The sequence below is a fragment of the Amblyomma americanum genome, chromosome 4 (genome assembly GCF_052857255.1).
Source record: "Amblyomma americanum isolate KBUSLIRL-KWMA chromosome 4, ASM5285725v1, whole genome shotgun sequence".
Lineage (NCBI taxonomy): Eukaryota > Metazoa > Arthropoda > Arachnida > Ixodida > Ixodidae > Amblyomma > Amblyomma americanum.
This window is the reverse complement of record NC_135500.1, coordinates 218,298,237-218,313,539: the sequence shown is the minus strand read 5'-3', so window position 1 is coordinate 218,313,539 and position 15,303 is coordinate 218,298,237. Positions and strand designations below refer to the sequence as shown.

At 49.0% G+C, this 15,303-nt stretch overlaps 1 long non-coding RNA gene across 1 annotated transcript in view; it reads right to left on the bottom strand.

Annotated features, from left to right (window-relative positions):
• The window catches only part of LOC144129363 (uncharacterized), a 34,790-nt gene extending 28,080 nt beyond the window's left edge, over positions 1 to 6,710 (bottom strand). Inside the window, exon 1 of the long non-coding RNA XR_013313912.1 lies at positions 6,563 to 6,710. This is a non-coding gene — a long non-coding RNA (uncharacterized LOC144129363). The remainder of the gene's footprint in view (positions 1 to 6,562) is intronic.
• Positions 6,711 to 15,303: the final 8,593 nt, after the last annotated feature.

The following is a 15,303-nucleotide window of genomic DNA, read 5'->3' as shown; positions in this document are numbered from 1 at the left end:
ATTATAGCCGTCGCACAGGTCAAGCGTGCTGAATTGCTCGTCACCATTCAAAGACGAATAAATGTCATCAATAATATGTAGCGAGTAGTGTTCCAGCTCGCATGCTAGGTTTAGGGTTACTTAGAAATCTGCGCAGATTAAAACAGTGCCATCTTTTTTCAGTACCCACTCTGAGTGTGTTACCGGGGACAGCACTCGGATGGTTTCAAGCCTTTCAATCTCTTTGGCCACCTTACGCGCCAAGCAAATGGAAGAGAACGGGCCTTACAGAATTTTGGTGTGCCTCCTTCTTTGAGCTGCAGATACACTGGCGGTCCGTCTATCAGGCCCAATTCAATGCTGAAGACGTCTTGGAAGTCCGAGATCATGTCGTCCACAGCAGATGCGCCGCTCTTCCCCGAGCTCCACTCCGACATCGCCCCGACGTTGAGGACTGGCGACCCTGTGTTGTCCAGCTTTGTTATCAAGCAGCGTTTGCAGAGGCTTGGCCCTGAGCAGTCGAGAGCAATTAATGAGCCTTCGGCAACAGTTCCGCTGCACGAAACAGGCATATCCAAGTGCCCCAATACTGGCAAGGTCCCTAGGTAACAGGAAACTTTGATGTGGCACGGCGGCAATGATGGCCACTGTTTCTTGTGCTGCTCAAAAAGTTGCCTAGGCACAACACACACAGCCGAACCAGTGTCGACGATCATCTCTATATCGCTGTCACACCACGTGAATGTTCGGCGAAGCGGAGGTTCCAACAGAGATTTCCGAGATGCAACTAAAGTCCCAAAGTGCATGCTGTCGGCTGCGTCTTCCAAGGTTTCTTCTAGCTTGGTAGTGCCTTGGGGGAGTTGGAGCATGGGGTTTCTGCCGTTCCCTGCTCACGTCACGAAGAGGCTTTTTTGCAAGGCGACCGTACCGTACCTGCCGCAGCAATAACACCGAGCTTTCGCCCCAGCAGGCCCGCTACAGGCTTTGTGCTTCCGCACCGTCTACACTTACTGGCTCGTCGAAGCTCGGTCGCCGCGCGCTTATCTTCATCGCGGCTGTCGCAAGTCCGAAGAAATCGCGTTGTCACCCTTTTCTGCTGCCTCACAGCTGAGTGCTATCACTTCGGCCTCCTGCAGGGTGAGGTCTGTTCTCGCCAACAGCTGCTTTTGCAAGGCACTTGATCTTACGCCGCAAACTATCTTGCCGCGAAGCGTTCTATCGAGCATGCTCCGAAGTTGCAGCCGTCCGCTATTTGGCGAATTTCAACAATAACTTTGTGAATCGGCTCGCCTTCAAACGGGCGCCGGTTGAAAAAGCGGAAACTGTCCGTTATTTCGTGGAGTTTCGGGTCAAATTACGCACTTAGGAATTCGATTACTTCTTCCTGCTTCAGCGCATCTGGCTTCTTCGGCGCGACTTTCCCTGAAAGCACTTGTACCGTACGTGTGCTCAGTGCAGAAATGAGCAGCGCCCTCTTCACTGAGTCATGGATTCCGGTTGCTTCGAAGTAGGCTTCAACTTTCGTAAGATATGCCCTCCAGTTGTCGCTCTGGTCGTCGTGCTCGGGAAGCTGGTGATGCGCCATGACCGAAGCGGTTGTATCCAGCGGCGCAGTCTTGGCCGTCGTTTGAGATTGGCTCCCGTCCTGGGTTCGCTGAGCTCGTCCCCGCTGTTAACGTTGGCGCGGGTGAAAAATGGGTCTACAGGAGGATCACGAATGGTTATCATACAGACACCAGCCGGACCGGTCAGGCGGCATGTCGACAAGGTTTCAACGCACCACTCCCCTACGTAAGCAGGACCCAACCGAAGACGACGCTGCGCAAGCGGATATGTCGACGCCGGTAGCACACGTATAGGAGTGAAGCGCGCGGTCTCTCGAGCAGGTACCCCTCAGCCAGCGGCTACATCACCGGCTAATTCGTCAGCGGTGCAAGCAGAAATGGGCTGTCCACAGCAGAAGCAGGCAGAAACCGCATCGATGCGCCGCAGACATTGCGACGTTCCACGCGCAAAAAGATGCCAATGCAGCGACGTTATCATTAAGACAAATGTTGTGAACTTGACACCTTATCACTTTGGCAGACGCTCAAAGCGCACGACTCCAAACGCATTCCCTCGATCCTTCTTCCCCCTCACCCTTTACTGGTCATGCTATATTAGCCGGCTGATCGGCACAGTTGAGTTACTTCCTTCGCGAGCGTCCTTCTGTGTTCCATGGAATAACGATACGTTGCGATGTGTTACGTACGTTGCAACGTAACACACTGGCGGTGGTTTTCAGCGATTCTCGCTCTACGACTGTCTCAGCAGAGTGGTCGAAGACGCAAACATACTTCTTGAGATGGTAACGAAGTGTGCGAAGACTGATTTTTTTTTGTCTATAGAAAATTCGACAAAGCGCTTATGAGCGAATCGAGTGCCGGGTGAAAAAAACCCCACAGGGACACTGAGGAGAACTCTATCATTTTTTTTTGTTAGCAAAATCTGATACTTCGGCATTTCATGGCTTTGTTGCCGCTTGTCCGGGCGCGAAAGATGCATTTATTTCAAAGAAATTTGGATACGAAGTTGAGAAAGTTTTTTCCGCCGCTCTGATTCAAACTCGAGAACTCTTATGACGACACGGAGAACTCTTATGATGTCACAGAACTGAGTGACGTGATACGTGACGTAAACTCACTCTGTGATTTCTGACGGCTAGCGGTGCGGTGCGCAACCTTCCTTTGCCAGCCTCAGAGATTCGTGAATTCCATGAAGTAAGGAAAATTCCTCCAAGGTGGCGCCTCTTGTCCTAGGAAGTCATAACGCTTGTACTTGCGAGATTGGCCTGTTGCGGCGACACCTGTATTTTGGTTCTTGCTATTTTCTACATTACAAGAGCTTTGTTTTCAGTAAGAGTGGCGTTTTTGTGATCAGGAGCTGCTATTCTATCGATACAAGCCAACTTCAATTTCTCCTCAGTGTCCCTTTAAGCTGACTACTCAACCACAAAACGTGTTCTTTATCCTTAAAGCGGGCGAGTTTTACTATTACTGACCGTAGTTTTCCTTGCTGGAAAGTGCCCAGTCGATGCACCAGCTCAATGTCGCGGCTTTCTGCGGTTATTATTTTTTTCTCGATTTGCCGATCTTTTAGAACACCAAGACGAGACCTGTTTTCAGAGTCTCCAATCAGGGCAGTCAGCGCAGATACCTAAGCAGAGTAATGAGTGGTGTAGCAGCGCCAGCTCTTCGCAGTGGAATGCGCGAGGAAGACGGTGATACACGAGACGAACGTTTAATTGGTCGGGGGGTGCACAACACCTTGGAGGAATTAAAGGAGGCGCACTTAACGATGCAGATGAGTAGGCTCTCGGAGGGGTCGGGAGAAACATTCTGGAGAAGATCGGCTTAGGGGTGTGGAAGCTCGGGGGGGGGGGGGGGGGGGAGATATAGGAAAACACAGCTATTGAAGGCGGTGCGCAAGGGGTTGTACAGCCTAAAGGTTTCGTTTCTAAGCTATTTTGCGAGGCTCCGTATAGAACATCTAGCAGTACAAAACTTGGGAGGACTGAGGACTCGAAGCATTTATCGTTCGAGAGATTACGGTCGCTGAGTATGGATAACCAGACCCGCTGAAGACCTCGCAAGCAAACCCCTTGGGCTGTATACTTTTGACGGTGGGTATACATCAAACCTCGCCCGAAAAACATGCACCTGGCGCATCATGGAGAAAGAAGAAAGGCGAGGGCCAAAGCACTTTACGCCAAGTATGGGAGATACGAAGGAGTGGCCTACATGGACGCTGCTGAGTATGGAGACAGGGCAGCACTTTCGATAACGGTGGTGGACGCTCGGGGCGCTCGATCGCTGCCGGTACGGTCAGAACTAGGTCCTCCGAGACAGCGGAGGAGATGACCATCGCTTTAGCTATAGCTAGCGCAAAGGCTGGTATTAAATTCAACCGACTCGAAACCTCGGCCATCCGCGATTTCTCGAGGAGAAGGATATTGACTGCGGTAGCTCGGCTCTTGAGCCGAGTCGGACGTGGAGGGATGAGACAGGTTGAGGTGCTACGGGTGTCGGCGCACTCCAGGAACCCGGGGAACGAGGCGGCTCATGCCGATATAAGCTCGAAGTTTCGTCAACCGACCAGGTGGGTTGGCTGCTCCGGGGGAGTTTACGAGAGAGGGGCTAGTGTCCTTCGATGACATAACAAATCACCAAAAGTTGAGCCGGAGGGTTTCCCCGCCGCCGGATTAGGCATTGGTCAAGGGGCAGGAGTGCATTTGGAGAAGAGTCCAGACGAGATCTTTCTTAGTACTTATAAGTACAGCAATATGTATCCACAAGAGTTGAAGCCGGAGTGTAGGTGCATGGTGTAGGGACCCGGCGACATCTCATATCATGTGGTCTACTGCATATCCTTCTCTTGAGCAGTGGGAGGCCGTGTTGGCCAGATCAGACCCGGCCGTCTAGCTCTGGGCCGTGGAGGATCGAGGCCGCATAGGTCTACGCCAGTCAAGTACAGATGGTCATATAGCACGAAACTATCTAAACGCGCTTTTTACGAAATAAAGTTTCCCATCCATCCATCAATGGGAGATATCTTGGGCTCCACGTCGGCTCGATAAGATTAGTATAAAACCTGCTCTGAAGTCCAACGAACTCCTGGGTACGGGTCCCGTTTCCACCAGCGCTCTAAAGCTAGTGACGCGGACGTGATCCCTGTGGCCCTTGGTGGGAGCAGGAACAGCCATGAAACATCACCTTGCAGGACCCGCTGACTACGTTAGCTCCCGCGGAACGCAACTCGGTCCCGACTCTGTCGGGCCAGGCAACGGAACCCCTCTCAGCTTTTGCTGCGCGCCTGCCGCCCTACTGGGAGAGCAACCCAGCACTACGGTTCCCCCGGATCGAGGCACACTTTGACCTGCCCAGGATAACATCTCCAGCTGCGCGGTACTCAGACGTCGCCTCCTCGCTACCATCCTCCGTGGCTGAAGAGATAGCCGACATCCTGGACAGGTTGTGCTTGAACACCCCGGCGGATCCCTCTGACCGGCTCAAGGCGGCGCTCCTTGAGCGCACTGCACCGCCGGGCCCCTAAGGAATCGGCAGTTTTTATCAGTAAACGAGCTTGGTGACCGCCGCCCAAGCCAACTGTTTCGTCGCATGACACAGCTGTTCGGCGCACGACCCCACACGGTGGACGACACTCTTCTGCCACAGCTCTTCCTACAGTGGTTTCCGGCGAACGTCCAGATGATCCTGGCCCTTGCCTCGACTAGGGGCCTCTTCAAGCTCGCCGCCTACAAAATCAAGGAGGCCGGAAACTCCTGTTCACAGCTTGCCACCATCAGCTCTGTCGCAGCAAGGCTGCGCTTTTGTGGATGTCAATCAGCATTTACTCCCTCACTACAAATTACTCAACGCATGGGGAAGTCAACTTTTCAGAGCTCAAGAATTTTAGACCTCAACACCAAGCTTTGGAAAAAAGCGTGCTCGCTGGTGCTAGCTGCCTAGAGCCAAGAAAGATTTTTTGCCCTCTGATTCGGCTCAGCCAAATAGTGTCAAGAGGGCTATTGCGACCCTCTCTCTGGAATCCGCACTCCTCAAGTCATGCCCTCACATGATGCAGGCGAGCGTTCTGGGTGACGCGGCCACCAGACTGCGCAAAGCAGGGCTCCCTGACCATGTGTTGGCAGTTGTGACCGAGGCACTGTTGCAGAAAATCCAGGGAATATATAAAAAAAAACGCGGAGACAAGAGCTTGAGAACGCCAAACTACAGTCGTAATCTCATGCATTCATATATAGTGTCCTATAATCTCGAAAGGGTTGGCGACAAGTACGGCATCTCTATGGCCTTATCTGCGCCATGTAAACTGTCCAAGGTGTGCCCCAGGGTCAGCAGTTATGGCCCTGCGACTTCCCCCTGTGGAAAGAAACGCGCAAAGCCGTACGTCCAGAGCGACATGGGTGGAGTTTACGAGATCCTCCCTTTCTGTGGCAAAGAATATATGTCGGACAAACTGGCCGTGGTGTCGGCGAACGTTCCAGGGAACATGCAAGATCGTTAGAAGACGCATCGCTATGGTGACAATGATAAATTTGAGCCAAACAATATTCTTACTAGCAATGAAGAGAGGTTAAAGAATTTTTTATCAAGGGGAGGCGACACGTGCATCAGCACCGGCCATTTCAGTCTCCTTACGAGCAAAAGAATTCAGATTACTTGAAAATGCGCGATATTATGCTGTCTGCTCACCTTAATTTTCGCTGTGGTAATTAATGCGCATGCGCTCACTGCCTTCGTTCTAAATCAATGTAAAGAGCGTGCGTTTCAATATTCTTAGTTTTAGTCATGTCTTTCATGTCCGTCCTGTCATGTCTGTCGTTGTGCTCGTTTGAAAAAAATTAGCGCTGAATTACTTTTCCACAAACAAGGAATATTTACGTACCCTAACCTGACCGCGTGGTAACAGCAAATACTGGTAAATCAACAAGCGAAACTTGGCAGGACTTTCTCTTCTACCCCTGCTCATCTCAAGGATGAAAGGGACGGTGTGCTTTCCTGTTGGTGGGACTACGTATACATACCCGTCTCCAGCTGCGAGGATTGCTCAACATCGCTCGTGTCACATCTGCAGGCCGGAGCCCTTCCTCTAGCCACTCATGTCTAGCAACAGTATAGCGAGGACACGTGCGCAGTTAACCATCTGGAACGGGCAGGCGCTTCCTTCTGAGGCACGCCTGCATTGACGTCGGCCACGCATATATGCGCGCCTTGAATAAATTTAGAGAGAAAGAAACTAATAAACAGTGGTTAGTTGAGGCTACGGTTTAGTTACAACATTCGGCCACAGCTGTGAGGTCCATGTATTTCTCGCCTTCGTTCTCCTTTTCTTTTTCTTTCATTTTCCCCCAGTTTTCTTTCTCTTATTTCCTCTTGTTCTTTCTCTTCCCATTCTTTTCTCCTTTGCGCATGTGGTGTCTCTTTCTTGTCTGGGTCCTGATTTGCGCAGCCGTTCATTTCATCATGCACCAACTCGCCCCTCAGGCCGTTATTCTCTCCTTTGCTTCGCTTGTGTCTTCTTGGCTCCTTTTTCCTTTCTTTATATTTCTTTTTCTCCTTTTTCCTTGCGAGTCATTCCATGACGTCTCACACGTTGCGCTCGACCAGCTCCGATTTGTTGAAAATATATTCATGGAAACTTATCGCAACGTTCGTAATCTAAGCCTTAAATATTTTTGCTTAAAAAAATTATTCTCGAGTAGAGTTCAGTTTGAAAACGTTTCGAAAAGCCGTGAGGCTAGGCACTGCTCAATATTCGATTAAAAAATCCACATTTAAAAAAGAAACATGCCACAAATACTTTATTGGCATTTTCACAGACTCTGGCTTTCGATATGATTCCGATCATGCATTTTTGGACGGTATAAATATTTTTAGAATTTAAATAAAATGTAAAAATTATACTATTTTGACGTTTTACAAAACAAAACATCGACTACCTCTCGGAAATTTTGAAATGACCATCTTGCTACCCAAGGTGTCTATTACTTATAAAAATGTTACAGCTGATGAAACTTAATACGTCGAAGTTAAATAAAACACAAAAGTTACAGTAGTAGTAGTAAGTGGTTTTATTAAAATAATAATAAAAAGGAAGGAAAAGATTTTTGCTTGCCCCGGCATCTACCATCGATACTGAAGCACCTGAGCTGGGGCAGCGGAAATAAAGCATAGCAGGCAGAATGGAGAAATGAAATGAAAGAGGTGAGGGGACAGGAAGAGAGGATAAGGGGAGAGGTAATATGCACAAACTATTTACACAATGAGAAATATGTCCAGGTTGTGCGCGTGATTAGCTCATGATGGAGCAATAAAAACACACGCGCACAGCATTATGTTGACTAAAACTGGAGTGGGGCGTCCAGTTGTTAATCGTACAAAGTAGTACTCGCGGAACGTTCGGTCACTGCGTGTAACTACCTTGCGGAGAACAGATGGGACGTCAAGCCCGTCTGTTCGAGGAACGCACAGAGGCTCACCGAGGTTCGCTCACTGGTGCGCGCACTGCCCTGCGGACAATAGCGTCTTGAGGGAGTCTGGTAGTATGCCCAGCGCCCTATAGGCCGCAAGCATATCGCGGCGAGCATCGGCGAACGCGGCACAGTGAAGGAGCAGGGGCTCTAGTGTTTCCACTGCACCGCATCCGTCACACACATCACTCGTCGCGATTCCGTGACGCTCCCGTCGTTCCCCGGGCCACACGCAGCCAATGCGCACGCGGAGGATCATTGCACGTTGCGACCGCGTAAGTGCGCGACAGCCGGTGATGCTGTCGATGCGCTCACCTCCTGCGATGCGTGGGTCGGGGTGCTGCTTTCGGAGATAGTCCTGGATGACCGCACGCACGTCCTCCAGCGCAAGGCGCAGATCGCCGTGAGGTAGTTGATGTGCGGCGGACGCGAGTTCGTCAGGTTCTTCGTTGCCGGCGATGCCGCAGTGACCGGGCACCCACTGTGCACGCACGGCGCATCCTCTCTGCGCGAGACGCTCGATGTGCGAGCGAATGTCCCGCCTAGTGGGGTACCGCGGCCGTTGTATTGCAGGCGGCTGAGGGAGGCGCAAGAGTCGCACAGCAGAGCACTCCTGGGCGGCGGAGGGCAGAGGGTGAGCAGTAGGTCCAGCCCGAGCCGGATCCCCATCAACTCCGCCGTTGTGGAGGAGCCCAGGAAGGTTGCGTGTCGCTGGCTGTGCAGCCGCAGGGCGGGATGGTAGCCGCCGCTGCAAGGGAGCAGCTGTCGCGGGCCACTGAGTCGTCGCTGTATACACGAGGAGATGGTCCTGGAGCTCCTCGTATATGACGGCTCTGGCCAGCTGCTGCACAGCACAGAGGGGTGCCGACGATCTCTCGCTGCACCTCCGAGGCAGCAGGCCAGGGCGCGCAGAAGCCGTAGGGGGGTCGGCCTTGAGTCAATTACTCATACTCGAGCAGCGCCGCGCCCATTCGTGAGCGCGGGTGCGAGCGCATACGCTGCAGCAGCGAGCCGCCGTCCAGTGCGCGGTGAAGCCGGTCGATGTGATTCCGTGCCCTGCGCGCTGCTTGAAGCTCAAGTGGCCCCTCTCCTGCCTCGGCCAACGTAGCGGCGGACTGCGAGTTTTTGGACAGGCCTAGGTACACGCACAGGGACTTGCGGTGCTGGAGCTCTAGCTTCTTCCAGCGCGGCTTGCGCACCGAGACGAGCGGCAACGCATGGAGCACCGCCCCCAAAGCTGCGGCATTGTACAGCCGCAGAGCGGCTTGCTGGGAGATGCCCTGGCCTCGAGCGGTGAGCTTGTGCACGGCGGCGGTGATCCCCTTCATCTGCAGACAGGCCTTGGTCGTCGCGGGGCGGAAGGGAAGGCGCCAGTCGACGTCCAGGCCAAGGTACCGCACCGATTCACGCCAAGGAATCGGAGTCCCGTCCAGTGACAGTGGCGCAAGGTGCGCGCTCGAGCGCGAAACGCAGGCCATGGCCACCGATTTGTCCTCGCTCAGCGACAGACCAAGGCCGCGCAAGCTGGCTTCGATTGCGGTCAGAGTTCCCTGAAGGCACCTCCGCATGCGGAGCGCCTTGCCCGGTGGTCCCCTGCGCCACAGAGCTATATGTCGTCTGCGTATATGGACGTGTACACATGGTGTCGGCCGTTCGTGGGGAGGGAGGCCGGCACTACCGGCTTGGCCACATTAAACAGAAATGGTGATAAGACAGAGCCCTGCGGCACGCCCAAGTCCACCGGGCGAGGCTCTGAGAGCTTACACCGTACTCGTAGGCGCGTGGTGCGCCCGCTCAGGAAGTCGTGAACGTATCGCAAAAGGCGCCCGCTCACACCGGCCCCTTCAAGCGCCGCGAGAACTGGTGCGCGGTGAACGTTGTCAAAAGCGCCCGAGACGTCCAGTAGCTGCAGAAAAGTGCGTTTTGCACCATAAACCCTCCACTACGGCACCTCTTTCTTCCTTTCTTCTTTCACTCCCCTTTTTATCCCTTGCCTTACGGCGCGGTTCAGGCGTCCGCCGATATATGAGACAGATACTGCGCCATTTCTTTTCCCCCAAAACCAACCGCCATAAACACCCGCCAATAAACCTTTGTTATGTATTTAAGCGTATGTCGGACTTATTAAGTAATAACTTCTGGTTCATAGTGCCTTCTTCGCAAATAAACATATCTATAGGAGGAACCAGAGTTTAAAAATATGCTGAGGAACACTAAGACGACGCGATCAAATGCATGTTGCTGGATGGAGCAAGTCATATGTACTATTTTAGAGCAAAACCTCTACTACGCTGGTCCGAAACAAAGTCTCGCTGCGTGTTGCCGGCGGTTAGCAACTGCGCCTATAACAACCGGATCTGCGTCTACAATCCGGTGGTCGCTGCGCCGAGCTCCGCTGGATCGCTAGACTAAGATAGTATATAGGCGTGTACTAGATGGTGTGGTTAACCATGATGACGTCACAGTATAGTAGTTAGCATAATTAGTAGTAAACATAAGAATGTACACCTGTAATACATCACTGGAAAGAGGAAGTTCAGCCTAATTAAATAACACTGAAAATAATAATAGTACTTTATTAAAATGAGAGTAACATCACCACGAATACATAATACGCTTACCAAAGCCGCACTGGGCTTGAAGGGCAGAGCCGACAGGCAGCGATTCACAATGTGGAATGTCACCACAGAATATGTGAAAACATTTTTATCAGGAAACATATATACGAAACGAAATAGCACCAACAGCAATAAGAAGTAAAAGAAAAAAAATGCCGCCGCGGTGGCTGAGTGGTTATGGCGCTCGGCTGCTGGCCCGAAAGACGCGGGCTCGATCCCGGCCGCGGCGGTCGAATTTCGATGGAGGCGAAATTCTAGAGGCCCGTGTACTGTGCGATGTCAGTGCACGTTAAAGAACCCCAGGTGGTCGAAATTTCCGGAGCCCTTCACTAAGGCGTCCCTCATAGCCTGAGTCGCTTTGGGACGTTAAACCCTCATAAATCAAACCAAACCAAAAGAAAAAATCAAGCCACGCACCTTACACTGAAATGCAGTATGAGCAATCATTCCTAACACATATCAGAGCGGTGACCATGCTGTTATATAATATCTTAAAACCGTGGATTTTTTTTTCGTGCAAAGAGCCAACATTTGAAATTAACAAAGAAAAACGATCGAGGCAGAAATTTAAATGTCAACACAAAACAAAAAAATTCTCTCAGTCAGTATCTGCTTAATCAAGTCGCCAGAACAATAGATCGTCCCATTAGGCTGCGATTTCATACGTTAGGCATAAATTTAATGAGCCTGAAAAAAATACCGAGGTCTGGAATATTTGTTGTTAGTTTATACATTGTTTACGCGCGAAAAGCACTTGCTGGTAGCTGATTAAGACAGGAGGGCAGGAAATAGCTACGAGTACGCTGACCATATCTGGTATAGCAGCGAGGAACCCGAGAAAGGTCTTTAGGTTGGAGACAACACGCAGGAAAATTTTCTACTTTGTGCTTATTAGACAAAAATGCCTCTCAGAATAACAGTTTCTATGAGAAGGGCATTGAGTTTAGAGAACCGTAAAGCTTTAAAAAGGCCAGTGCCAGAGGCTAATCCGAAATCATAGCTAATAATGCTGGATATAGATCGAAGGATCGAGTTTATTATGTTTTTCCATCGCAACACGCAATGACAGAACACAGTAATCCCATATCGAAGAATACTATAACCCAGTGCTTGTAAAATCATTTTACGAACGGACAATGACATGTAATATCTAATGCTGTATAATGTACCTAACACTGAACTCAGCATTGAGCATACATAAGCCAGGTGGGAATTCCAGGCGAGGTCACTGTCAAGTTGTGGGGACCTGAAAGTAAGGCACCCAAATATTTAACATGAGACATGTGGAACGGGCGAACAAGTGCAAGGAGGACACGATGAAGGGTACAGCAATAGTGGAAGGGCAAAACTATCTTCAAAAGATTGTGGAAAGAGATAAGCTGTGTTACGGAGACGTTTACATTAATTGCATTTTCAGCAAACCGATTCATAACGCTAATCGTTGCATTTTCCAGGAGGGAGATTTCGTGGAGAAACGGGAACCTTGACACGAGATAACTGTGTCGTCTGAGTATTGAAGAGTAGAGGTAGGAATAGCAGCGGCGAAGTCATTGACATACAGGTTAAAAAGAAGTGGACTTAAGATTGATCCCTGAGGTACTCCGGCTTTTATCATAGTTATGTCACTCCGGCACTGTCCAATGTAAAGAAACTGCATGCGTTCTATTCTATAAAAAGCTAATGAGCAGTTTTAGAAAATTCCCACGAAATCATATCAATGAAAGTTTCGTTATTAAAAGACTGTGGCATACATTGTCGAAAGCTTAGCTAACATCAAGAAAGAGAGCGCATAAAAACTTATTGGCATCAAAAGCTTAATTTATGAGGTCTGAAATATCCTCTGGAAAAAACTGCGTGCCTTTGCCTGGCATAAAGACGCACTGCGCACTAGAAATAATGTCAGTGGCATCGAGATACTTAGTCATGACTTGCAGTAGGTGTTTTTCTAATATTTGAGAGATACATGATAGTAGTGATATAGGCCGATAATTTCATGCTTATTTCGCGAACCTCCTTTTGAACAGGGCTATTGCTATGGTCTTTTTCAATGCAGTTAGCATAATACCACTAAATAAATTATGGTTCAGCAATCAGGGAAGCACACACTTAACAACACCAAAATTTCTGCGTACCTCGTCCACGGAAGAACCGTCAACACCAGGTGATTTATTAGATTTTAAGCCCAAAAGTTTCGGTGGAGGCGAAATTGTAGAGGCCCGTGTACTGTGCGATGTCAGTGCACGTTAAAGAACCCCAGGTGGTAGAAATTTCGGAGCCCTTCACTACGGCGTCCCGCATAGCCGGAGTCGCTTTGGGACGTTAAACCCCCATAAGTTCAGTATTGATCCGCGATCTAGTTCAGAAATAGAAGGAAGATGCGCAGATTCGCGTGCGCTAGCTGTTTCTTAAAATGCACAAATCAGGGTGCGGTTTAGCAGTGCAGGAGACACGTGAACAGAACGAAATAAATTCGTTTGAATCGGTTTCCCCGTCTGCAGAAAAATGTGAAACGAGTGATGGGTTTCCCGCCACGTTTGTATATGCCCATTTATTAATTTGCGAGTGACCACGTCCTTTATTTATTTTTTTTTGTCTGGACGAGCTTCTTTGAATTTACCGAGCAAGTGATTTCGCTTTGCCAGCCGGGTCATGAAACTGACTCGATTTCTACATATTTTAAATGTCATCAGCAGCTCGGGACGGTTAAAGTTTTTCTTGAGCCCACAAAAGCACTTTTTCCTTAGTTTCCGCCAATATTTGTGACGATAACCATTTGTTCTCTTCGCGATGCAACCCAGCTGTTAGAGTGTACAACCGGTGTCAAAATAAAAGTCAGGGTATGCAACAAGCGGCCAGAATCAGATAAAACTGCATCGCCGCGCCGTCTGACGTTGCACTTCTGGGGCCGAGTCATCACAGTGCGCCTGCGCGCCCTTTCGTGCTCGCAGCCCTGTCTTTTTTCTCGCCTGCAGTGTACTAGCTGATTGCATGCATATATATATATATATATATATATATATATATATATATATATATATATATATATATATATATATATATATATATATATATATATATATATATATATATATATATATATATATATATATATATATATATATATATATATATATATATGCTACTGCCTCCTGTCTGCTAAGTTCTTTTTGTGGTTCCGCGTATCATTATACCATCCTGTTTTGAAGTATTCAATTAGTTCCTCGTACGTGATAGGGGTTGACGGCTCTGGGCCAGCTGATGCAGGTGCCCTCACGCTGTCCTATCGGCTGCCTCGCTGCCGGCGGTTCCTTCGTGCGCCGGTATCCAGAGTAGTTCAGTTTCCTCCTGCATTATGCGGTAAACTGCGGGAAGAAACGCCGTGCAATGTGCCCCTACGAAACCCGAGTACGTTATTACCCACAAGAAAAATTTCAAGGCAGAACCAACTCAGATCAGGCTCCGTAAACAAAAAACCTGAGAAGTAAAAACTTTGAGGATACTAGGTATGTGAGAACAGAGCATCAGGGAAATAACACACACAATCAAGCTACTGACCCTGGTCACCGATCAGGTCTGCAGCATGATCAGGAGAATAGCAAACAGGAATGAAGGGCTAAAGGAAAAGGACGCGATGAGTGGTGCGCCACGTGTTGCGTCTATTCTCGGGCTTGGTTGTTTTTATTCGTTTTATTTATTTATTTACAAATACTGCGGTCTCAATGAGACCAAGCAGGTGGGCATGTCGTACAACATTTTTCTCTCGATTAACATCAATTATAAATAAGCTCTTGCGTTTAACATGTGAAAGATAAGAAAACATGGGAAGAGAACAAAAGTGAACAAGCACGCATTTCAGTTATGTAAAATTATTTTTACGTAATCTCACAGAAACGAACTTGCATACGCTACCCCTCAGAATAGTGATAACCTGACAAAATTACGAAAAAAACGTCACAGAATGTCACGACGCAAAATACAGCAGCAGCGCCTGGTCAAAATTATCAGTGGAAAACATTTCAGGGGGGAGACCATTACACTGATTAACTGTACGAGGAAAAAAAGAATATTTATACAAGTTAGTACGGGCATGGAAAGGTAGCAAATTGTGAGCGTGACGGTGCCTTGACACGCGTGGCAGGTAACGTTGAATGTATGACCGTCCATTAAATTCTAGCGACTTGTCATACATCGTGAAAATAAATTTAAGTCGTGCTATAGTTCTTCGCAATTCTAAGGTAGGGATATGGTTGTCAGCCATGAGTTGTGACGGGGAATCAGTGGGCCTGAACTTGTTGAAAATAAACCTCACTGCTCGCCTCTGAACCATTTCAAGTTTATGTTTATGCTTTAGATGAAAGGGATCCCATACTATGGCTGCATACTCTAATTTCGGCAATACGTAAGTTCTGTAGGCTAGCATTTTCAAATCAGGAGGTGCTGTTTTCAGCTTATGACGCAGAAAGCCGAGTTTTCGGGAAGCGGATGCGCAAATGTTATCAATGTGTTTGGACCACGAAAGAGTGTTTGTAAACGTTACGCCTAGGTATTTGTATTCTGTGACTTCCTTTATTTGAGTATCATTGATGCAATATGAAAATGAAATGGACTGTTTTTGTTCGTGACGCGAAGTAAGACCGTTTTTTCAGTGTTTAGGGTCATAGACCAAGCTGTGTCGTA